A 26,693-nucleotide genomic window follows, 5' to 3' on the forward strand; every position below is an offset into this window, starting at 1 on the left:
TACACCTGACAGGTGAAACCTACTGCTGTGGGAAACATCTCTATCAGAAGATGTCTTTTAATAACTAAATGAAAAATCTAGAAAGAGATCTGCTCATCCTTATTTAAGAGACATAATATTGAAAAAACTAATAGGTGCTTCAAATAAAACTAATTTTATTGATAGGTCACTACAGAGTTGAGTAGCAACTAGTTACAGTTATATATACGATAGTAACGTTTTTGAAAAAATTAACTCTTAGGATTTTAGAAAACATGTTTTAATCAAAAATTCTCCAGACACAGACACATATCTTTTTTGTTAAAGTTTCACAGGTTTTTTTTATTGAATAAAACTAATTTGGAAACATTTTCTTTTGTCTTTGTTATAATTATTATTTTCATCCTTAAAATACCTAAATTTCCACTAGCTTTATATTTTGGTCCATCTGATGATGTAATTTTTACAGATTAAATGACTGATAATTTGGTCAGTTGCTCATTTCTTGAGACAAAAATCCATAAAACAAAGTTTTTATGAGACAGATTGGACACATAGCCTCAGTAATACATCCCTGCATTCAGAAAACTCTAATCTGAACCTAAAGTTTCCTCGTCAGCGATGGAGTTTTCTGTCTGAGGCCTCTGATCTCGTTGTGATACCTGTGCAAAAAAACTATGAAGGTTTGTTGGCAAACTGCAGAAAATGTACAGATCAAAGTAATGACATCATGTTTTGAATTGTACTGAAGTCAAATTAAAACCAAATGATTGGTGGATGCAATTTTCCCATTTTCCATTTGGAGCGTTAACCTACCGAAGAATTGGACACAGTGTGGAGCACTTAAGAATAATTTGTTGGGCGGATTACAAACGCCGATCCATCATCAATCATCATGCAACATAGACAAACATATTTATTAGAATTTTCTAACCATGTAATCCATGTTGGCGAACAGTTTGACTGAATCCAAGAAAAAAAAAAATTCAACCCAGGTGAAACGTAAAGATAGGGAAAGTGTATTTTATTTAAATAAATAAATAAATTGCTACAGAGAGAAGAGTGACTAAATATTCATCCATTCATAAATACAGCTTCTAATTTTCTTTTTGTATCAATGAAATACTGTTGTATATAAGGAAAGTGGATTTAAGTGTTACCTATAATTTTTCATTGAACAAGTTAGCTATACAAAACACGTTCATTATCTTTTTTGAACAAAATCTTTCAGTTTGGCCTATTTTAGGGCCACTTGTCACTTTAAATCTAAATAAGATTCTGTTGCTCACGCCCTCCAACTAAACATTCGCACATGACAATGGGTGCAATTATACTACCATACATCTTTGAAAAGCATTAGTAGAGCCTCCTGCAGGAAGTGGTTTCTGAATAATAAGTCAACCACAAAACACTTGTCTTTTCCAGAAGCTTCTGCTTGAGTTGCTAGGTAACAGGGCTGGGTTTTGCTGGGGTTGCTAGGTAACGGGGCAGTGCCTGCTGATTTGTTACATTCCGGAGGTTTTTGAAACGGCTAATTTTTCATAAAAATATTATTGCCAGAAGTTGTCTCTGTGTTTTTTTTAAAGCACTTGTACTGTTTTTAGAAGCCAAAGCTAGACCTAAATGAAAGTACAAAAAACATGCGAAATGTAAATTTTGCACAATACGTCGCCTTTAAAGTAAATTAATGGCTATGAAACCTTTGACAAACTGAAACTATGTGCATAATTTTAGAAAAGTTATGGCAAAACTCCCCGTACTTTTGTTTCAGCCCTCCAGAGGACGACCTTTGGTCCGGCCCGGCACTGGTACTACAAGGCCTTCACACTAAACACAAAACAAATACTGTAGCCATAAAGGACCTGGCAAAAGGAGAGCAGCAGCTGCGGCTGCGTCTGTGGCCCAAAGTCCTTTGAGAGTATTCTTTAATCCTGACACCTGCAAGCCATTTTATCATGATTTACAGTGGGGGGGGGATGCTGGCTGGGGGCAGACAGGACCGACCAGAGGAACTGTTTTCACAACAATCGATGAAAAACACAGCACTGCTCCGGCCAGGGATTTGTAGTTTGTTGTGCAGAACGATAACATGCTGAACTTAATTTGAGGAGGAAAGCTTTGATAGAAAGTCATGCTCTGATTTACAGAGAGAGCAGAAGAGGGAATGAATGAATGAATGAATGTTTTTGTGTCTCTGCGTGAAACCAGCTGAAGATAAATTGGCCGGAGGTTTTGGGACAGGATAGGGAGTTCACTTAAATGATCATTAGCGGGATCTCTGAAGGCCAGTTTAAAGTCGCTCAGCTGCTCGGCCATCGCGCCTTGATGCTGCGCTGTTGTTCACATCCATTCACCACCTCGTGCATCATTACTTTTGTGTGTGGGTGTGTGTGTGTGTGTGTGTGTGTGTGAGTTCACCACATGCTGGATTACTTTGGGCTTGGACATACTGAATCTGTTTGTCTGTGTCATCAAGCAGCTGTAATTGTCTGTGACAAACGGTCCTCATTTGTGGTGCAGCTGAATCTGAGTTGGTGAGGTTTTTTTTTTTAAGCGCATCTTGCTTGGATCAGAAACAAAGGTTACAATGCAAATTATAGAGATGACAGGAAGGGTCACAATAAAAAAAAAAAAAAAAAAGATAAATTCAAAATGAATGATTCATTTATTCTGAATGAATCCTTTTTTTTTTTTACCCTCAGTTGTGTTTCTTTTAGACGCTGAAGCCAGGAATGAGCTGAATTTGCTGACGTGTTTTTCTTATCAGATTTCTCAGACTCCACTGCTCCAAAAACGCACTTATTCAGCTCCAAAAATAACACATTCAATTTAGCTAAGAAATTAAATTGTTGTCTGCTGCAATTAGCAAGACCTTCTGAGAAGTATAACTTTTCATTTCAGTGAGCAGAATGAGCAAAATGTTGGATTAAAAACTGTCAGCAACAGATTTTTTTAAAACCTGAAGTGTCTGGAAACTGAGCATAAGGAAAAATCACACTTTAAAACCTGGTTTACATTGTCCTTTTAATTTTTGCAAGAGAAACCAGACTGCAGTGGTGTCTCTTTAAATTTAAACTTCCTGCCTATTCTGGGAAACTGTTCTGTTTCTTGGCATTTGAAAGCTGGACTCTACCTCTGTCTCCTCTTCTGTGGCGAAAGCACATGGCTTAGGATTTATCCAGTATATGGTAAATTATAAAGGTGCTGTAGTGCAACTGAAAAATACAGTGTAAAGAAAATTTATGCTATAAAAGGGGACCATGTCCAACAGCCTGAAGTTATAATACTTCTGGTAAAGATGTGCAAATACTCTTAAAATTAATGAATCCTTCATTTTAGTCGTATAACATCACTGAATAGGAGTCAAACCCCTCTTTTATTCTTAGTTTGAATAAATTTTCGGTGAGTTTAACAAAAATAATAACTGCTGGTCTAATACTTCTAAGAGTTTCTATTAATTTAATGTATTTTAAGTGATGTGTAAGAAGATTTAATTTGGCGTTCCTTTAGTAATGACTTCACAAACAAGACAATTTCTAGTCTTTCTTCAAAATACAAAAATCTTATTTTACGTATAACAGAAATGTCCTGATTTTTAAAAATCAGGGAATAACTACACGATAACAACTACTCACCTAAACCCGTCTATCTTGATATGCAAAGCAACAGTAAAAAAGTTTAAAACTAGTTTAACTTTGAGAAAAAATGTTAATGAAAAAATAATCTCCATCAACTCCGTTAGCAGTCAGTGTTGCAACAAATCTGAAGGGGCCTCTGACTGAAGACAGTTGCTGTCATGGTAACGCCTCAATTTCTGGGCAGCAGAGGCCACAATAACATGTAACAGTAACTGAATGATACCGTCAGTTGTTTGGGAAACACTGCTAATCCACTCCATTTGTTTTTGCTACTCCTCTTTAAATCTCTGAACGGTTATAAAGTTGAGTGGAGAGACATTAGAGTTTGGGATTTGATCCTTGACCACCATGATCGATGGAAAAGACTGTTTGAACTCCCTCCTTCTCTCTGGTCCATGAGGCCTCCATCTCAACTCCTCTGGGATTCGGGGTCAGAGGTCAGCTATTATTTGATCTTTTTAGATGCTGATCAGCTGCTCTCAGTTGTAAAAACAATACCTTGTTGCCACGGTTCTGCATCACAACAACTGTCAAAAAATAAAAAATCAGAGCAAAAATCCTTCCAGCTGCACAGCTTTCAAAACCAGAGGGAATAATTATCCAAAAGTTAATACCTTAAATAAATAAAATACAAACAAAAGTTCACAAAGAGAACAAATCACAACCGATCTTTTTCACAAAACCATTTTCCCAATTAGAATTGAGTTTTTCCCAACCATGTTTTCCTTTTTTTCCCCCCCAATATGTAACATTTCTTAAATATCCTTAAGTTTTATTGAAGATTTTAAAAAATATATAACTGGCTTCCCAATTCAACCTTAAATGCTCAAGTAGAGCTGTCCTATCATTCATCATACTTTCCATTAAAGCAGTCAGATTTTTGTAATGTTTAACTGGAAATTGTTGTTCACTGGTTGCAAATCTTTATTGAAAGCACATTGAGAAACTTCACTAAGGTACAGAAAAAAACTCTTTAGGTGAGTTGCTCTAAATGATAAATCTACACTTTATTAAAATGATACAATACTTCAAAAGTCGATATGATGTATGTAATCAAATATTGTGTATTTTAGCGCAATTAAATGCATTTTGACACTTTTTATATTTGCTGGAAAAATAAATTCAGAGTTCAGATATGGGAGGAAATCTGAGTTGCCATTTAGTTGCATAATGAAACTTTTCTCTTTAAGCAAAGTGGTGCAGTAAGTTATGTTGGGAGGAAAATGACACCAATATTCTCCAGATCTGGACTTTTCAGCTCATCATAATATCAGTGTTATCTATGTGTGTTGCTCAAGCTGTGACCTTTTCTGTTTCCTCCTCTGACCTTTTGAACAAGATGAGTCAAACACACACATATCTTCTTGACCTTTGTTTATACAGGTTGCCTTATTGAGATCCAAGATCTTATTTGCATGAGAGACCTGTAAATTTCTTGTAAAAGTATTCACACGCTTGGATGTTTTATAAGAGTCACATACTGCAACTTTAAAGAGGATTCATATTTATATTAATTTGTCAGCATTTTGTATTAGTTAGTTTGTAGTTTTTCTTATAAAACAAAGCTAAATTTTATTCATCGTGATTGATTTATAAAGCAACAAGAAGGGTAAAACATCCAAGTCTGCTGAGTACTTCTCATTGTATAACAGCGCCATCGCCACACATATGAAGGTTGCGCCAAATGCGTTTATGATTGCAGTATTCCTCTGACTGCTGATAGTTTGTGTTGTTGTGTGGGCAGCCGTCCCCACAGGCCGAGCGTACCTCAGCTGCGGTAATGAGAGAACAGCTTTTCATCACAACGCTGCAGCTCAGATGCAGAGCCAAACAATCAACATGCTCTGCAGATCATTTATTTCCACCACTTTCCATTATTTCATGTAGTGTTGCGTAAATCACGGAGGCGGACTGGCTGAGCCACCCAACGCACTTCCCTAACGCAAAACATGCTGAGGACATCGGATACCTACCATGTGACCTCCAGATCTTTATCTCTCAGATTCCACATGAGCAGGTTATTTAATATCCATCAACTAAGTCCTAAATCAAGCTGAGACATCTATAAAGAGCAGAACATACGTTGGATCCCGGCAAAAACTTCGGTTTTTTGAGGCAATCAATGATCATAAATCTGTTGTAACATATTCTATTTATTCTTGGATAGAAGTTTTATGGCTTCACTGTAAACTTTTAGATGATTCATAGTTATTCTGAGGCTCTGGATCCCAGTAAAGTCAGGATTAATAACAATTGCCTAAGCAACTGGTTGCTGTTTTTGGCATTTAGCAACAAGTCATTTGAAATTTTTATTGCCACATAACTTTTCTGTTTCTCTTGTTTTGTTTAAAAGCAAAATTGGGGGATTTATCTCGGCAGTACATGATTGTCTTCATCATCTCGTTTATTCAAAGCTCTGCTAAAGCAAAAGAGAGGAACAATAATGGTTGAATTTGTTCAAAATGCACAAGGAAAGTGTAATCTATAGCATTTATTTATAGCATTGCAGTGAGAACAGAGAGGCATAATAAAACACCTTGCAGCATCATAAAACAGACACTCAGCTTCTATTCAAACACTTTTTTGTCTGCCTTTTCTCTCCTCTGAGCTCCATTCCCAGAGATGACACTGTCATATTTTGAAACATCTCTTTCTTTCCCTCTCGGCTGGCATCGGTACGCTTTCCTCCGTTTCCCTGTTTCTGTTTTGTTTAGGACCACACAGAGGGATGACATGTTGGAGGCAGATCCAGGCTGGGTGGCCCGGCTGCAGGAAAAATGTGGGTGACAGGATCAGCCTTCAGCAGACTATGGCAGTAATGCGTGCAGACAGTGTAAAACCAGTCCTTTGGAGACCTGGAGAAAGAGCAACGCTTGCAATTCTGAATAAATGCAGTTTGAAAACAGAAGGAGGGGGTTCTGTTTGGGTCTCTGGACTCTCCTGCACTACTAATGTCTTTAAACATGCTTGGCAATAAAAACAACTCTGAAGTATCAAATGGGAATTTCCCACCTGCTGTGAAAGGAATGTCGCTTATGGAGAAGAATTGGAAATTAAAATTTTACTTCAGTGGAAATATTATACAAAAAATGCCTTTGGTGAAGTATTCAGCCACCAGAATCAGATTTTGCATCATTTCTGTGTTTCAGGCAGATTAGACAGCATGAATCCAGTGAGAAAATGGTAATTTGTTCAGTCATTAGAGATTTGAGACTTGACTTGTTCTTGTTTCAAAATAATATTCAAAATGTCATTTGAATATCTCTGTAAACATGTACTACCAGCAAAGCATGTAAAACATTTCCAGTTGACAGAGAAGTAAAGCTGTGTAAAAATTAATTTTTGCCGTTTACCCCAAAATCTGACAGGAAATGCTTAGATTCTAGTGCAATCACCTCCTTCTCTGTAAATAACCATCCAATGCAAAGGTGATAACAGGTTTTTAACGGTTCGTTTCAGAGCATAAACAAAAATTACCAGACATTTTTTAGACCGGATGTTTCTAAGTTATTAGAAGTTGACGTTGAAATTGTCTCCTCTGATTAGCCGTTAGCTTCAGCGATCTAATCCGGATTTATTCAAAAGGAAGAAGATGAGAATTATCTGCTTCTGGCAAATTATTAACAGGTTTTAACCCGTTTACAGCACAACGTTTGAATTATCCCTTTAATATTGAAGAAGCGTTAAATAAGAATAAGATTTCTTTGACTCCTCCCGTATTAATTTAAAGTCCATATCAATAACACACAGATCGACTCTGTTTTGGGACTTGCTGTTTAGCTCGTTAAAAGCAATGAGCTGCTACTAATCTGTTGCAGCCCTTGAAACAGTTCAAGCTGAAGTTTCCCCTTTTTAAACACTCTGGCTTTGCAGAAACCAGAGACGGCTCTTTTCCTGATAATCAGCTTGTTGCATTTAGCAAGTACTTAACAAAACAAATGGCCGACTGTGTGTTTTTGTGAGTGTGTGTGTCTCAGGGAGGAAGAGGGAACTCCACTGATGCTGGATTTTGTCAAGCCTGAAGAGCAGAGAAAATAGAGCAGAAGTGTCATCACAAACAAGCCCCTGGATCCTGGCGGCCCCCACATTCTTCCTCTGGATGAAGAATGGTGCGACTCACAGTTGTTTATTTTGTTTTCTATCTTGTCTTAGCAACCTCGTTTTAATGAGAGGGAGTAATTCCACATTGAGGTCTGCTCTCTATTCGCTCCCTGCTTACTTCTTCAGAGACAACTCTTTATTTTGTTGTATCGCCACAGCTGCATAAACGTGGCAAGCTGGGAATCTTACACAATGAACTGATACAGAAACTCATTACATTAGTTCAGTTTGCTAGTCGGTCTAAAGGTCTGTTGAACAGACGCAATTAAACAAAAACAAGAGAAACAGAAAAGTTGTGTGGCAATAAAAATTTCAAATGACTTGACTGCAGAGATAGAGGGAGTTATGAATATATCCAGAGTAAACAAATCAATACGTTTACCTGACGCAGAGTGCTGGGAAAATAGTTTTGGTTTTTTTTCCATTTTTTTCTCCGAAGAGTTTTTGTGGCGCTAGTGGCTCGTATTTTTTGCAACAGTAGGCAGACAGGAAAGAGGGCGAAGACATGAGGCAAAGGTCGTCGGGACCGGGAGTCGAACCTGCGACGTCCGCGTCGAGGACCAAGGCCTCCAAACGTGGGGCGTGCTAACCCCCTGCCACCACAGCACGCCCCGGGAAAATAGTTTTTAATCGGTTTTTGATTTTTTTTTTCATACTTAAATGTTTCAGATTATCAAACGACTTAGAGTTAATGCAACCTGTGGGACCTGTTTGACAACACGAAGTGGGTTAAGCCAGGTATCTGAAACAGCAACACATCATTTTTCGCTCAGTGTATTATAAGCCTGGCGGGCCACCAGGCTTTACTTGTGCCCTCACCAGGCTTAGCATTGTTAATTTATTAGTTGTTGGTTTTTTTAATGACTGCCTTTTTTTAAGACTTAATAGTTTGCCTTTAGGTATTAATCTTCTAGTCCAAAAATGCATAACTATCAAATGATATTTAAAAATTTCCTGTCAACTTTAAACCTTTTTTAACTCAAAAACACGGTGGGTGGCTGCATGACTGCTGTAGCGCCCTGAGCACCAGGCTTAGCAAGTTTTCTGGGGGAAACTCTGTAGCTGTTATGTTAAATTTTTGTTCCTCCAGTTTGACCTGTACTGCTTCTAAAAGCACCACCCAGCTCTTTTTTGGCAATAACTTAATGTTTTTTGGTGTCTTGAAAATGAGCCGTTTCAAAAACCTCCTGATTGTTAAGTCACATTCCTTGGGCATTGCACCGTTACCTAGCAACCCCAGCCAAGCCCAGACCCGTTACCTAGCAACCCTTGTGGAACTCTAGGACATTTGCTTAGCTAGTTTTTAATGCTGTATGCACTGTACAATGTCTCCTGGAAAAGACAAGTGTTTTGTTGCTGAATTACCTTCCAGAAACCACCTGCTGCAGGAGGCTCTACTAATGCTTTTCAAACATGTACGGTTGTATAACTGCGCATCTGTTTGCAGCCATTTTTATGTGCGAGTGTAAACATTGAGTTGGGGGCGTGGCCAGCAGCAGCTTTTTGGGATTTAAAGTGAAGAGATGCCCTACAACAAAATAGGCAGAACTGATTATCTAAGAATGATTTTGTACAAAACAATTTAATGAACATGTTTTGTTTAGCCAATAGATCTATCCTCGCCTGTTCAAGGAAGCATAGTAAGTGCATAATTAATTTTCTTAAGGGGATTTAGTTGTTTGTTCAAGAGACAGGATACTGAAATCAACAGGTAATTTGTAGTTATTTGGTAGTTACTTAAAAAAGGAAAGTAAAGAAGGTAAGAATTTGCTTATCCTGCTCTCTGTCAAACATGTAATGTTGACATTGTTGCTTTCTTTTCCATTCTTTCTTTCCTTCTTTGTTTGTTTGAATAAATTCTTACTAAATGCAACTTAATTTTCTTTGAGTAAAGAGCCAGGTTGGTTTAATTGCTTTTTTCTCTCTTAATAGACAGAATTATTATTTAAAATGTGACTATCTGACACATTTAAGTGGCAAAAAAAGCATAAACTGAAGCAAATACTTTTTAAAGTCACAGCGAATTATGAGCATTAAAGAGTATAAAAATATTACACCAGAAAGACCAACAAACCAAAGAGTAAGTAGATTTAATAAATCTGCATAATTAATGGTGGCTAACAGATTGAATGTTTCAAACAGCACCGAGGGAGACGTTTCAGATAATGCTCTGAGCAGGAACCAGAGAGGTGTGACAAACTACAGCCTGTTACACATTACCGTGATTGTGGTTTTGTGTGTCAAAGTGGAATAAAGCATGTTAACTTGCTCCATAGAGAGGGGAGGAGATGTAAAGAAACTTTCAAACAAACCTGCTGTCAGAGGACAGATAAAGACACAATCAGCAGTTTGTGTGCGCGTTCCCAAGCACCAGCGGGCCGTCAGGTGGTCCTCGGTCCTCTCCAGTCACCAGCCCACCAACCTCCACGGCGCTATTGTGCAGAAAAGACGCTGCATGACTGATGCAACAAAGGAGGAGACATTGATCTTCTGAGACAAGCTCTACTCTCTGCATACTGCGCTAAAGGAAATGAGCTGATCCTCCTCAGTGGTCTGCAGCTAAGCCTTGCTTTTGAACATCGTAGCTCTTAATCTACAGCATCAGGATGACCAACGACTCAGGATTTTGTGTTGCAGCCCTTGTTGGGTCTGGGAAGAAAGAAAAAAAACTCCCAGAAACTTTCAACTAAAATTAATTCAGGAAACAGGAATAGAAATCTCAGAGGCTAGATTATATGTTTTGGTAAAATAATTTAATTCCCACACACATATAATGTTTCTCAGAGCAAACTCCCACAGAGCATGCAGCACTGGCAGGTGCTGCATTTCTAGTGTACCCTTGAGCAGGGCACTTCAAATCACTTATCACGGCTTAATTCAATTGCTCCAATAAAACTATCCAGCTGCATAAACACATTACCGGACGTGTGAAATCAAAAACACAGAGCATCTTTAAAGCTCTCTGGATAGCGCTGTCCACTACAGGGGACAATAAATCATTTTACACAGTAATTTAATGATTTAAGAGCTCAGTATTTGTCACACTGTCATGTGGCACCAAGCCGGGATGAGGTGTCAGGCTCCCATGAGTCCATTAAAGTCCACTTTCCCAAATGGCAGAACGTGAGACCCCATTTGGGGCGGCTGGTAGAAGCCGTGACAGCATGAATCTGTGGAGAAGGCTTTGGGTTTTACACCTGTGTGTGACGCAGGGGAGGTTCGGCAGTGAGTGGGAGAATCAGCCAGCTGTGCTCTCTTGTGGTGACTCTGGGGATAGCCTGGAAAATGGCAGAAAGGATTTAACCAGCTATTATTGATCTTTTTACTGCAGTTGAACATTAGCTGCTGACGGTCTTGTAGAAATGAAAGACATGAAAATATTTGATGATATGATAATATAAATTTCCTAAATCGTTTTGTTCCTCAACGCTCTGTAAAAGTATAAATATGGTTCTTATTCCCCGTTTGTTCATGTGTGAACTAGTCAACTAAATATCCACTGCTGCTAAACTAAATATGTATTTCTAAGATATAAAATGGAAAAAAAAATTGATCCTGATTCACCGGGAAATTCAGGAAAAATAGTATGTACAACTCTGAATAGCCCAGCAAAGCTTGTCCGAATAAAAATTAATAATTAGGTAGACTGACATTTTTTTTATATTTTGGAGAAAACGATGCCCTTTTTTTCCCCATGTAGAGATTTCTGAAATGACAAACTGACTGTATTTGGAGCATTAAAATCAGAAATCGAAACAAAGTCTTTAAATATGCACTAAGCAATCTGTGTTGAGTGCAGCATTGTTTTGCTGGATGTTAGCCAGTTGAAATATATGTGATTTTGAGCTGCAGATCATCCAATTTAACCCAAAGTTTAATCCCCCCCCCCCCCCAAAAAAAAACACTGAAATAGCCCTTTACTAATGCAGCTAATGATAAGATGTGAAGCAGCTCCAGGGATTATTTCTCCAGGGATTACATCAGTATGCTAATTAAGTTTCACGACTTTACAGCCACAGAAATGTGGTGAATTATGTTTTCAGACGGTCGGATGTAACCAAAACCAGGGCTCCTCTCGTTTTCACTCTCCTGCAGAGATTTTTAAAATATCCATTCTAGCTACAGATTTCCACACAGTTTACAGTGGCAGTGGTTTTAAAACCAAAACCTCTATAAAACAATCAGAGAAGTATTGATCCGATTGCACACTTTTCTTTGCCAAAAATAGAAGAAAAACAAAAACAATATCAGCAGAAGGAGAGCCTCTCTTGTCGGAAATGCAGTTTTTAATCTAAATCTCCGATTTGCTTTAGTTTTCTGGGTGTAAAAGTTATGTAACGTTTTAGTGAATCAGGACCTAAACTTTCTATTTTAGTATTGAATCAATGTGCTTTCCTTTCCCTGCTTTTTAATTGTTTTTCCAAACAGACGTTTCTTAATGTTAGGTCTGTTTGGTGTATTTTTAGAGGCAATGCTGTAATGGAAACTTTAGAAAGGAGACAGAGTGTGACCTGAGGGTGTCCAAACTTTTTGTCACGTATTCAAAATTGTCGAGTCAAAAAGTGCATGCAGGCCAAGAAAGTAAAATAAAAAATCTGGCAAATAAAGTAGTTTTGATTTTCTTTTGAAGAAATCTGATGTTATTCACTGTAGAACCAAAACTTAAAAATCATTTTGCACGTTTGCTATATTAACAGAAAGAAATTTAGTTTTCAATTTCTTTTGGGCCTGACTGAACACTTTTATTCTCAGGTATAAGAAACAGGATTTAGGTAACTTTTTATTCTAATCGCTTGTTGTATTCAGATGAGTTTAAAGGGGCAGCATTACGTTAAATTGACTTCTTTGAGCTTTATATCATGTGATGTTATTTCCTCATCAGGAACATATCTGGAGAGTTACTTTGATTCTTTCATGCATATTTAGCTAATGTTTTAGTCTCCCACGGCAACCATTCAGTTGTACAAAACGCCTGGATGGACCTAGCTCCGCCTTCGAGGCGCAGCTCCTCCTCTGAGCTGCAGTTTCCAAGCGCCAGAGTTTCAGCCTCACATAGCAGCTCTCCCTGAATCAGATCCTCCAGACTAGCCAGCAGCAATTAGCAAACACCTGGTGGAGCTGCACATCTGCTGAGCTTCTTCTCAGTGGAACGCTGGTGAAATCGTTGTTAAAGGGTTAATAGAAGAGCAACGCTGCGATTATTTCCTGAAGGCAAAGTTTCAGAAAGAGCAGGAGTTGTACAAGAGGAGTTTATTAAAGAGACAAAGGCCCAATTTTAAGATGTTAAATAAGGAAGTAAAATTTCTTTTAGGTCATATTTGATATCATTTTCACAGGTGAAGTTAACATAACTTCTCAATTGTGCTACAAAATGACACAATGTGGCTGGAAAACACATAACACTGCCCCCTTAATGATCAGTTTTGAGTGTGGAAACTTCAACTCTTGAAAAACTCCCAACTTGTCTGGATTTCCAGATTTTTCGAGGGGTGGTCATATCTGTAGGATTGGGGAGAGGCTAGTTTCTTTGGTAGATGTGGGTTCCTTCTTGTATCAGTGCTAGCAGATATAAATGCTCTCTACAGGGCCGTCTCTCATGGGGGGTCAGCGGCCTCTCGGTGCGGGCCTGCACATCGTCCTCTCCATCACTCGGAGCGGGCCAACATGTACAGTGTACACGTCTCCCAGGACGTCTTCAGCATTTGCTTCATCAGGACTGATTACTGGAGACATTCCTCTCCCATGCAGCCATAAATTCACCTGATGTGAAGCAGACCTGCATCCTCCACTTCCACTGAGGCGTGGAGAATTAGGGGAGAAGCTTCACCGTCAAATTCAGCAACACACTTTGCTGAAACGGCTGAATAAAACTTTGGAATCAGCAATCAGTGATAACCACCCTGAAATTACATCATAAACGCAACAAAAACCCTCCAAACGCTTTCTGAGTCCAAAGTTACTCAGAACGTGTTTGGATGATTTTCTTTTTACACAAAATGTAAAGTTGCTGTAGTTTTAATTAAAGAGAATTTATTTCATCTCAAGGGGGGAAAAAATCTTTATTTATGACCCCATCATTGACATAAGAATAGGTTCAAGCTTCTCTCCATCTGTTTGCAATTCCAGTGTAATGCTATCATCACCTGTTTCCACGGTCCCAGTCACATCTGGCTTACATTACAACAGAAAAAAAATTACATAAGGTGCATTTTTCTCTCTCTCTCTCTCTTTCTCTTCTTTCCTTAACTTTAGTATTTGGCTCGAATTTCAGAAATAGACAAATTAAGCCCAAGTTATGAGACGTGAAAAACAAAACAGCAATTGGCTTTTCAATTTTAGATGCTTTAGTAGTTTTAAACAAAAGAGTTTAAAGGCTTTGTAAGGTTTGCTGGAGAATTAAACCAGTTTAAACCAATAAAAGAAAGTCCAGCTCTCAAATCTGGCAAAGAAATCTTCCAGTTTGGTTGTTAGAGAATCCATTGAGGTCACAATTAAGTAAGTTTTATACATTCGAACGCCTTTTGAAGGCAAGGCACCACTGCTAATAGTGACTCAGCCAATGTATTTAGGATCTATGATGGCAGAGTAATCTGCATTGTGGATAGGTAAAAGTGCTCCAATTTAAATCTAACTCAGTATACGGTACCGTTTAAAAACTTTAGTGGTTTTAGTCACTCGATTAAAAGAAAACTTTTATTTTACAAATGAAAAAGCTTTTATGATTACAATAATAATTTCCATTGCATTTCTTTAATTTTACTTACTTGTTCTCACATTAAGTTAACTAGTACAACACTGGCTGTGTGGATTTTATTTCAGCTTCTTGTGATTCAAAGTTCAGTGAAAAAGTTTTTGGCGCCTTTCTTCTGTTTACACTTCTGTTTTCTTGTTTTTCTGTGTTTTTCTCAAATGCTTCAGATTATTAAACCTTTTTAAAATTCCAACAAAGAAACAAAGATGATAATGCTGTGCACATCTTTTGGAAAGCTGAGTTTCATTTCCATCCCAGGACTGTCGGGCTAACCAAAATTACTCCAGGTGTTTATCAACAATTCATCCAGAACAATCTCTAACGCTTTGCAAGACTCATTAAGGTCGGAGTTCTTGATTCAACAATAAAAAAGAGAGACAGGGTAAAAATGGCAACAATGGGAAAATTGCAAGGCCAAAAAATTAGTAAAATAAGAAAATAGTGAGGCTTCTTGGATATCGTGCATCCTGTTACATCCAGTTTAAAACTCGCACAAGCATTTAGAGCAACAGAATGTCATACTGACGTTGACACCAAGGTTATTATAGTTAACTAAAACTAACTAACTAACCAAACTTAACTGAAATAAATAAAAACTGCAATTAATGCGGAAAACCTACAACTGACTTGAAGTATATTGTGGGTTTATGAAACTAAAAACTAAACAATATTTAACTAATAAAAACTAGCAAACACTCTAAAAACTAATTAAAGCTAACTGAATTCAACAAACGAAATAAAACCAAAAAACTATTATAACCCTGGTTCACACGCACTTCCTCCTAGTTATGGAGGTAGTGTGATGATCTGGGTCGGCTTTGCTGCTTTAGCAAATGGGCGACTTGCTGTAATTGATGCTCTGCCAGAAAACTCTGAAGAAGAACTTCTCACCATCGGTTCTTTGAGCTTAAACACAATCTGCAGAATAATAACTAGCCAAACATCTGAATGGCTCATAAGTACCGTATTTTTCGGACTATAAGACGCGCCGGATTATAAGGCGCATAAAGCGAAACAAAATACGGTAGTCGGATCGGTCAGACTTTATTCAATAACAATAACTGTCAATATTACACAAAAAAGTACACTACACTCACTTTTTCAATCATTCATCTACGAATCCATCAAATTCCTCGTCTTCGGTGTCGGAATTTAACAGTTGGGCGATAGCGGCATCAAGCAAGCCCGGATCCCTCTCATCATCATCCGATTCAGTCTCATTGCTGTTGCTTGGCTGTTCATTGATGATTCTGGCAATCGTGAAAGCTCAGACGAGACCGATACCTTAGCCCAGGCATCAACGATCCATTGGCAGATAGTGGCGTAACTAGCCCGGCGTTGCCCATTTGTCTTGGTAAATGTGTGCTCACCTTCTGTCATCCATTGCTCCCATGCGGCTCGCAATTTAGCCTTGAACGCCCTGTTGACACCAACATCTAGCGGTTGGAGCTCTTTGGTTAATTCTCCAGGAATGATGGCAAGCTCCGAATTGGTTTTCTTCACTTGGTTTTTGACAGTTTCAGTGAGATGAGCGAACATGGAGTCGTAGATCAATAAGGCCGGAGACGTGTGGAAAAAGCCATCCGGTGTCCTGACGTAAACTTCTCTCAGCCAGTAGCTCATTTTCTCCTCGTCCATCCAGCCAGGGTTGACCTTGACGATGATCCCAACAGGAAACGTTTCTTTTGGCAAAGTCTTCCTCTTAAAAATGACCATGGGTGGTAGTTTCTGGCCATTAGCCTGGCAACCGAGAGCTACAGTGAAGGATGATTTCTCATTCCCTGTGGTGTGTATAGATACAGTAGACGTCCCTGTTTTTTCTACGGTATGGTTCATGGGGATGTCAAAGGTGAGAGGGACCTCGTCCATGTTTGTGATGTGGTCTAGCTGGATCTTCTTTCCGATGATCTTGTCCTTGCAGTAAGTGCAGAAGATGGCCATCTTTTCTTCGTAATCCTTTGGCAGTTGCTGCGAAGTGGTAGTTCTTGTCAGCCTTTTCATAAAACGGAAGCACCAAGAAGGACCTCTTTGAAAGTCGTTGATCTCCATATCACATGCCATCGCTGTTGCCTTAAGTCGAATGGAGACTGTAGAGACGCTTCTACCTGCTGTTCACTGTTCAGTAATCCACTGCTCAATTTTGTCCTCTAATTGTGGCCATCTTGCCTTGTTCCCTCAGAAACTCTTCATCTTCTTTACTTGACGCAGGTCATCTTCCTGTTTCCTCCACTTCCGTATCATTGATTCATTAAGGTTAAATTGTTTCGCAGCTGCTCTATTCCCATGTTGTACTGCGTAGCTGATGGCCTTGAGTTTGAAATCCGCATCATAAGCATGTCTCTTAACAGGTGCCATTTTGGGGTCCTTAATTACCGGATGTTGAAGCACCGTACGTATCAGGAAAAGTGGTTCGCCACCCCAAAACAAGTCTGTCTAGACAGCATAGAAAGCTGACTCCACAAGGTTTCTGACCAGCAGCAATTATGCTTCGACAATCAAGGGGAGTGGCTTCGTCGCTTACCAAAGTCGTAATAAAACACACTGTTCATACATACGGCGCACCGGAATATAAGGCGCATTGCCGATTTTTTTTCAAATATAGGGATTTTATGTGCGCCTTATAGTTCAAAAAATTACGGTAAGCTTTCAACGTGGCTTAAGCAAGCTTTTCCTGCTAATAGGAGTGTGCTTTTTTCTCGCTGGGCTATGCTGCTGTGGGTCATTTTTTTCCTGAATAAACTGAATCATTCGTTGAAAGCCGTATTTTGTTTTCACTCTGCCTATCTGAATGCAAAATTACATTTTAGTTCACAATCTAAAATGCAAGTGTGACATAAAAGCAAAAAAACCTTTCTGCAGCACTGTGAGTTTTATGACCTTGAAACATTTGCGGAGTATTTAAGTCCTGAGCTGCAACGTTATACACACTTTTGATGGATGTTGTGCAGGTTTCATGTCGGTGGTTTAGAAGGAAATAACATTTGTGGTTACAACTCAAAGCATAGTATACTATTAGAAAACTCTTGCCCCAGGAATTATATTTCCCCACCTCATAACAGTCTGGAATTTGTGTATCCGCTCCGTCTCTCCCATGGACACCAGCTGTGCAGCTGGTGCGCGCTGGAAACTGCAGTTAGCCTGTAGCCATGTGGGATTTTTAACTCGGCTCTCCCATGTGCGTTTAAGGAAGCAGTAATGTCATGCAATCGGGGCCTGTGTTATCATTGTGCAGATCCTGGAGAGTGATGTCAGAGGAAAAGGGAAACTAGCAAACTCCCAAACCAAGGGAGCAAAGGTTTGAAGCTGGCTGGCAGAGACCCAGATCAGCTTAAAGACTTTCCTTATTCTTTCCTTCCATCCAAACGGCTCGACAGGATGTTGCTTCCCTTGGCATATGTGATTATGAGCAGTGATGTCTTTAATAAATGAAAGGTGTTTGCATTGATAAAACTCGCTTTTGTAAATGGGATCAACGTAAAAAAAAAAAGGCTCAGCGGGAAAAACGAGTACATCCGCTACATCAATGTGAGCTTTTAATCCTCGGTAATGAATGATTAACACCGCCTAATCAATTAAAGAGAGATCATTAAGTGTCCTTCAATAGATCCTGTTTTATGGCTCCAGTGGAGCGAGGGATCAAAGCTGACTCTTTAATGCACCTGAAAGAATTAAACACAGTGAAATTAGTTAAATGTCACTGCAGAAAACTCTGGTAATTTATCACAGAAAGCCTGCGACAAAGACTTTTAGCCTCTCGCATTGTTAAGACAGTGATTCATCCATAGAAGAGCTTTCATAACACCTGCTGTATTAGTTGTGTTACACGCAGTGGAAAAAAGTATTCATATCCTTTGAACTTTGTCCGATTTCATACCAATAACAATATGTGAATATTAGGAAGTGGAAGGAAATTGTACAATTTTAAAACGATTATATAATTTTGAATAAATTAAATTATTTCTTTAGAAGTAGAAATCTGAAAAGTGCGGTTTCTATGATACATCAGAAAAATAGTATGGCACATCTACAAACTGGCATTTTGCTCAGGCAGGAACATTTATCAAAAAAATCAACTAAAAGGCCATGCTACCTTTAGATGAGTTTCAAAACGAAAGCTATTATTAACCGTCAGAAAGCCAATTGAATTGTTGTTGCAGTGAATTACTGGGATGCAGCAAACATGTGAAATAGGCACTCAACTCAGATGAAACCTAAATTAAACTCTTTAGCTTATGTTACATTAAAATAACACTGCACTTCATCCTGAACACATTATTCCAGTGGTGAAAGCAAATCATGTGCAGATGTTTATCTTCAACAAGGAGAAGGAAGACAGTACGAGTTAATGGGCAGACAGATGGAGACTTCAGACTGGTAAGAGATTCACCTTCAAGGACAATGACCATAAACATAGAGCTAGAGTTAACAGAATGGTTAATAAACATATTCATGAGCTACAATGGACCAGTCAAAGTCCAGATCTGATCTGAGCTTTTGCGAATCCTTCCCAGCAAAAGGCATTTTTACATTATATTGAGTTAGCTGGGCTAAATACAAATATGCAGTACACTTTTCACACTTCTATTTGACAAAAACGTCTTTTCCACATGTGATGTCACACGTCTGCAAACTTTGTTACTGAAAGCCAACTTGGCAGGCAGTTGCTATGACAACAATATACAAGCAACAAGCTTATAAGGAGTTACTAACTCTCCCCTCTTTCCTAACTTATAAACAATAAGTACATTACACCCATTACTAGATTACACTTTTTGAGTACGCTATAGTAAGATAAATACCAGTGACATTTACTGTAGCACTTACTGCAGAACTAGCAAAATTAGCTTAGGTAATGTGGTTTTTATCTACAAACTAAGATACGGACATGTAGCCTACAAGTATGTGAGTGCATGTACTTACTCAGCCAGTCACCAGGGGCCTCATGCATAAAAGAGTGCGCAGTTTTCACACTAAAACTTTGCGTACGAAAAATTTAGAAAGTGCGGCGCTCAAAAACAATCAGATGCATAAAGTCGTGGCCGCGCCGCTCCTTTCCTTTTATAAATCCTAATTTGCGGGAAATAGAGAACAGCTGCTGGTCCGCCCTGTGGCCTCTATAAATACATATGTAAATTAGTATAAATACCCGGAAGTCTGCCACCACGTGAAGCAGTAACCATGGCAACGTCCTTGTTCGAAGCAGTATAAGTATTTATAATAATAATATTTATATATTTTTATTTAAAAGGTGCGTTGAGAACACATAATGTCACCTCACAAAAATAAAAATACATTTTAAATAAAAAAAAAATCCAAATTAAAAGAATAATAAAAAAAAAAAAGTGCAAATGCCTGAAGAGTAGCGCGTTTAGCCGGGATCTAAAGACAGACAGCGAGTCCTTTGAGTGGGCAATGTGGACGTTTACTCTAAATACTACAATGTTTTATGTCCATAAGGCGCATTCACAAAGCGGGCGACTCGACTGAAGGATGACTGCAGCTGGACCGGTACCGGTACCGCACGGCTCCAGGATGATCAGTCTGGATTAATCTAAATGCTCATAAACCATCATCAACATTTCCCAGCAGATCAATATGATCAATCGCTCCCTCTGAATCCTTCCATTGGCGATGTTCTCCATCAGAGCCAAACCGCTCCACAGTTACGCGGCTCACCTTTGCGCACTTTTTCCACAAATTTTCACGCCAGCGAAAAAGTGCGTATATTTACGCAAACTCTGACGCAAAGTACATTTTTATACATGCCGACTTGTGCTTAAAATATGGCGCCGCACATTTTTTTGGTGCGCACGCACGCTTTATGCATGAGACCCCAGAACATTTTTATTCACCTGAAGGATTCGTATGTCCTTTAGAAAAAAGCCGCTGACACTCTGACTGTACGCGTCCGTGGATTTGAGGCCGTGAAGTTCCTCCGTGGTGTTTCACTAGGGAGGTAACTATGTTGTAGATCTGAGGCAATTTGACCACGTCGTCTTATATCTTCCTTCTCCGTCTCATGCGGGTCGATCCCGACAGCGGCGAGTTTGTTCACATATCTTTTTCTCGCACATTCTTTTTGTTGCCATGGGTCCGTTGTGTATTGCGCATGCGCTTGCCAACTAATATTGCGCGGATTACTTCCGGTTCTGACTGGTGGGACATAAGATTGCAATAAAATACACCACTGCTTGTTTTGCTTTGTTTGAAAATGTGAAACGGTTTAAGGCATGCGTGCTTTTGCAGGGCACTTTTTAATCTCTGTTGCAAAATAATGAAAAAGTTAAGCTATCATTTGTGCCTGGTGAACAGTTTATCATTTGACAACAGAAACAAACTCTTCTGTAAATTTATTAAATAAAAAGATACTTCTTCACTCTCTTAGCGAGCAGCACATACTAGAACCCATTTGTTTGCTGAACTTCGTATCTATGGGAAATAAAAACGGGACTGAATGTGTGTCCTTGGAGGTAATTTATGACAGTTAAAAGTTTTTCCTCTTTAGTAGAGGAGAAGCAGCTGTGTTGCATTGGCTGCGTGTTTTTGCTCTTACAACCAGGACTGGACTGTTGACAGAACCAGGTGTAGGCTGGCTGTGTTTCTACAACACAAGGTTCTTTTTTTATTACAGGCAACTCTGCTTTCGAAACGCAATATCAGCTGGAGAAAGCAGTAATACTTCCTTTCACAGGTGACTTATGTTACGTTGTTTTAGTGTGGATTTAGAACATGTTTTGGGAGTCCATTCCCAAAAAGGCTTTTTGTTTCTGTAATTAATGTTATGACAAAGTGCAGGAATTGCAGATCTTTTCTGTGGCTCTGCAGAGCCTCATAACATGATTTAGTGTAAAGCTATGATTATTCTCAGCTTGTACTTGGTTTGATTTTAGTTGGACCCAAGAGCAGGCAGAATCAGAGGCAGAGGGATGAAGTGAAGAGTTTCAGTGATGAAAATGAAGACTTACAAAACAAGAAGAGGACAATGACCCGAACATAGCTTTGAACAATCCAAACCAGCCAGCTTAAGTACTAAGGCAGAGGTGGAAAATGACAATCCGGTGAGCTGGTAAAGGGATCTGGGGCAGAAGAAGAACAGGAAAACTGAGGGAGGGAGACTAATTAACGCAGAGGGAAATTAACTCAAAAGATTCAAAAGGATCTACAAACTAAAAGGGGAGATCCCAGAAATAAAATAAATTCATAGAAGAAAGAAGAGAAAAAACTGAACAGAAAAGATTTAACTAATATAGCAGCACTGTAATGGCAATAATAAGCAGAGAGGAATGAGCTGAACCTAACTGGTAGTGACTCAGCAGGTTAGGAGTTCGTCCTGTAACCAGAGAGTTGCCAGTTCAAACACCTGGTCTGCTGGTGTTGGTCAGAGGTGCTGATTGTATGGCAGCCTTGATTCTATCCGGGCAGCTGTGGCTATTATGTAGCTTGCCAGCATCAGTGTGTGAATGGGTGAATGACTGAGTGTGCACAGCGCTTTGGAGTCCTCTGGACTAGACAAAGCGCTCTGCAAGTACAGGCCATTTCCCATTTACAAAAGGAAACCAAAACACAAACACTCGTGGATCATGGCAGCTTGTTCTTGTGCTGCTCTGTCTCCTCAGGCAACAGGGAAGTAAGACACGTTTTTCAAAGGATCATTTTCCCCATTGGACAACTAAAAACCAGACATAAATAAAATCACTCAAGACAAACTATTTTTCTTTAAAGATCACTTAAATTTCCAAATAGTTTCTGTCTGTCCTTTATTATAGCCTCTCACAGAGCATTGTGGTACAAGCAGAAAAAAATCCAGTATGTTGCAACATTCAAGTAGAGTGGAGAGAGTTCAGTGTTTGTTTACTTTACTATATTTAAATAGTTGAAAATGAAAGATTTATTTCTGTTCAGCTCACAATTTTGACATGGCTATAAATATATCTTTCTGTGTATGTTTCCCCAACAACAAAGCTCACAAGACAAGTGTTTATTAAATGTAGGCTGAAGTTGTTTTTTTGTTGTTTTTAATGAAGAACTATTTGTTTAGAACAGCAAATAATCCCGGAAAAACAGCAGGACTTTTACTGAAACACTCCCAGTTTAAGAAATGTAAGACACAGCTTTAAAAGACAGATCTGTTTTGACTTTCAGTTTTACGTGTGCGAGCGTGTGGATAAGTATTAATATTTGTTTAGTTAAGAGCACATTAACTCTGGTTACTGTGGGAGCTTTTTGCAAAAGAAATGTGGCATAAGGAGCAACCTATGATTTAATTTCATGCAAAAACTCTTAGTTTTAAAGATAAAATATCAAGCTTTTGCTAAGGTGATGTTATTTTACCTTATATTGCTAAAATCTGTATGTGTTTGCATGATTGTCTGTCCTGTGTGCCTCTATGTTTCCCTCTGATGGACTGGTGACCAGTCCAGGGTGTTTCTTTTACCAAATAGTCCCTGGAGACAGGCACCAGTTCCCTGCAAGGATAAACGGGTATAAAACATTTAAAGATAAATGATGTTCTAGTTTGTTTAGTTGCATGTGTAGAAAATTTTTTTTGAAACCTATAACTCACTGGACTGATGGAAAATATGTGAATATTTTTCATATTTGACCGTTTTTTAAAAAATGGTGATGGAAAAATCTGAAGGCTGTCTTTCATTTTGACAGATTGCAGTTCCAACGCCTGACCACTTTTTAACTTTATGCACAGAGTACATAAAAAATTACCATCTGAATATCATTTCTGACCTGCACACTGAACTCAATGCGTCTTGCTGTCCATGAGCTGACAGCACGTTGAAGAGTTATGGAGGTTTTGAAGCCCTCCTGGTGCAGCTGAGCCACTGCTGCAGGATTTCCTCCTGCTGAAGTGGGATCAGGAAATCCTCTACTTCAGAGTCTTGCCATCTTCTGATGACTTCCATCGTAGGAATGTTCCCTGATTTCAAAACTTTGACTGAAGCGGTGCTTGTAATTCCGGGCAGCGTGGCAGCAGAGCACGGATTCAAACGGCATCACAACCTCAATGGTACGTTCACACCACGCGCCTTACGCGCGTCAAAAAACGCGTCCAACGCTTCACGTTTTGACGCCTGTGGACTTTGAATGCAGACGCTTGACATTTTGCTCTACACTTAGGATTTTGCGCGTCTGGTTTACGTTCAAAGTCTAAGTGGAGGCGCGTAGAGGGCGCGTCAGACACGCCGACTATAGCCGTTGTTTTCCGTTGGACGCTCTTGACGTGTCAAATGCTCGAAACGCTCCAAACGGTTCAAATCTCAACGCGTCAGACGCCTGAAACGCGCCGCAACGGCCCTCGACGCACGTCAACATAGACTTTGAATGTAAACCAGACACGCCTGACGCCCAACACGCGTTTGGTGTGAACGAACCACACCAACAAACCAACGAACCATCAGATATTTGATTATCCAATTCATGTAGATATGGACCAGGAAGAAGTTGTGTGATTACACATTGAGGTGAATCATTCATAATTTCAGTGTAGTCATTTGGATTAATTGGTTATATGTAGATTTGAGACGCAATGAACAGCTTTTGTAACTGTGAAAAAAAAATTGCATATATTCATCTGCTTGATATGTGATGGAACAGTGTGAATTTTCAGTCCGTTAATTAAACCAAATGAAAATTTAATGAAGCGAAATATGTCATTGGTATAATTTCAAAAATGATGGGTAAAAATATATTATGACTAGTTTTTAGTTTTTTTTACCACTTCCTTCAAATGACAGACGATGAAAAGCCTAGCAGAAGAAAACATTGAGATAATGTATCACAATCATAATGTGTTAATTTTACGTTCGAAAATTAGATTAGCTGGAGGTTTTACTACTTCAACATCTTTTCCAAATTGTTTAAGAAGGTTCAACATATAAAATGTATTTACCTTAATACCTAAAAGCATTTTTCAAAATCAATCAAACCTCCACAGCTAAAAAGAAACTTCCACCAAGTCAGTCAGGCAGGTGTCCTTTCTTCGCACATTTAAATATCATCAAGCCTGACTATAGACACATCAAGCTGATATTTTATAATGACATTCATAGCTGCAGTGTCCCTGCCTCATTTAGGTCCTGACAGCACAAATGAATAAATTCAATAGTTCCAGATAAAATTTGGCACACCATGGATAACCCATAGATCATCGAGCAATTCTTTTCTTTAAAAAGTTATTTCTCACAGGTTGAATCAGAGAAATCTGTGCAGCGAAATGTAACCTCTGAAGCTAATGAGCAGACTGAGGGATTAGCATACGAATGGCTCCCATAGCTCATCCTTCTGAGCATAGGGTAATGGCAGGTGAATGATACTTATCAAGCTTCATAAGTGCTCCTTCCAATAAATACATAGTCCAGGTCATTTGTACTGGGATTCAAGAGTTGATGGATATAGGATTACCACTTAACCTTGGAGTAATTCCAAGACGTTGCTTAAATCATCTAATACACTATCTATCCCATAACAGCTTGACCGGTCTTTAAGGATATCACTTCATAAGGCAAAATATGTTTTATGAGATAGATTTAACAAAAGGTGTTAGTGACTTATGAATCATATAGATGCAGTCATGACACAGCACCAACAAGCTTGTGTTTTTAAGAGATTGTTCCTGAATCTGACTTTGATAGATTCCCTGCATGATTGCTTTTATTTTTATTCTTCCCTCATACTATGCTTTGTTGACATGAAGGCATTCCACAATGAAAATCTTGCATCACTGCAGTGAGCATAATATTTACTCCTGAGAAGTCTCTGAAACAGGTCTGATCTTCATCAGGTTTAGACCTCACTTCTATCCAAGATCATGTGATCCTCGCTGAAGCCTGGCTCTCGTTTTGAATCAAACACTTGACCCTGACCTTGTCTGCCACCATTAAATCTGAAGATATTCACTCCCCACATTTCTCAGGAGGGAGAAAGTTAGTGGTTTTTATGTAAATGTTTGCAGCACATTCTTACTTTAACTTCCCACTGAAATTAGATTCCCTGTTTCTATCTTAAAAATGTTTTATGCTGCCTGACATTTCTCTCAAACTGCAGGTGAAGGTCAAGCAAACAGCTCCTCATAAGCAGCTTCAAAAAATCTAAAAGTTCTGCTTTAAAGGAAAGACCACTCCTGATTACAGGATAAACTATTCATAATCATTTCAGCCACCCATCCTTTTCCTATACCGTTTTATAGAATCCTCTGCTATGCTATGCTACACTATTTTATGCTAAGCTAAGCTATACGATGCTATGCTATTATATTCTATGCTATACTATATTATTCAGTGATATGTTACTTTATGTTATGCAAAGCTATTCAATTCTATGGTATGCTATACTATACCATACTGTGCTATACTGCACCATGCTATGCTATACTATGCTATGCTATGCTATACCATGCTATGCTATACTATACTATGCTGTAATACAGTATATAATTACTCATAATAATATATGTAATATATACAGCATTATATTGTACTATATGATACTATACTATACCATGCTATGCTATACCATGCTATGCTATACTATACTATGCTATGCTATACTATACCATGCTATGCTATACTATACTATGCTACAGTATATTATGCTGCAGTGTGCTGCACTGTACCATGTTATACTATTCTGCAGTGGTCAGACAAATTCTGGGTTTTATGTCTGCTTATTTGCAAAGCCAAAAACTGCAACTCATTAAATTTGCAAGCGACTTTAGAAATAAAAAAGAAAAGCCCACAAGCCCAAAGCTGCTTATAATAATCGGACTTGGCGAGCGAAACTCAAAATACTTCCTGTTTTTCCAGCAACAAAATGCGTATCTCCCTCTTCCCTCCATTGTTTATGTTTCTGTCGCTGCTGATACTGTCGCATAAAAACGGCGATCACTTGACAAGACACGTAGAGGAAATAAAATTAAATTACAAAAGAAAATAGTAACCAAAGTGATTTCGATAAGTAACTGTAGTCTGACTACTTGAATAGCTACGCGTTATGCATTACTCCTTACTGAAAAAAGTGATCCGACGTCAGTAGCGCCACTGACATCACTGGAAATATCCCATAGCTGATTTTACAGAGAACATTTCAGAATAGAAAAACCTACATCCTTAAATACAAACTCAACATTTCCCTTGTTTTGTCAAAAATAAAAAGTAAATTTTCACACACAGTAAGAGAGTTTTGAGGCCAAAGTCAGATTCTGCACCACCAGATCT

The 26,693-nt window shown here is 38.7% G+C and overlaps 2 long non-coding RNA genes across 2 annotated transcripts; both read right to left on the minus strand.

Annotated features, from left to right (window-relative positions):
- Positions 1-6,188: 6,188 nt before the first annotated feature.
- Positions 6,189-10,370, minus strand: LOC114142692 (uncharacterized). The gene is made up of 3 exons (XR_003595095.1): positions 10,236-10,370; positions 10,031-10,150; positions 6,189-6,383 (listed from the first exon to the last, which is right to left on the minus strand). It is a non-coding gene; the product is annotated as an uncharacterized LOC114142692 (long non-coding RNA).
- A 344-nt stretch (positions 10,371-10,714) lies between these two features.
- On the minus strand, positions 10,715-20,552 carry LOC114143350 (uncharacterized). The gene is made up of 2 exons (XR_003595232.1): positions 20,322-20,552; positions 10,715-10,996 (listed from the first exon to the last, which is right to left on the minus strand). It is a non-coding gene; the product is annotated as an uncharacterized LOC114143350 (long non-coding RNA).
- Between the last annotated feature and the right edge of the window lie 6,141 nt (positions 20,553-26,693).

This window comes from Xiphophorus couchianus, chromosome 4 (assembly GCF_001444195.1).
Source record: "Xiphophorus couchianus chromosome 4, X_couchianus-1.0, whole genome shotgun sequence".
NCBI classification, from domain to species: Eukaryota; Metazoa; Chordata; class Actinopteri; order Cyprinodontiformes; family Poeciliidae; genus Xiphophorus; species Xiphophorus couchianus.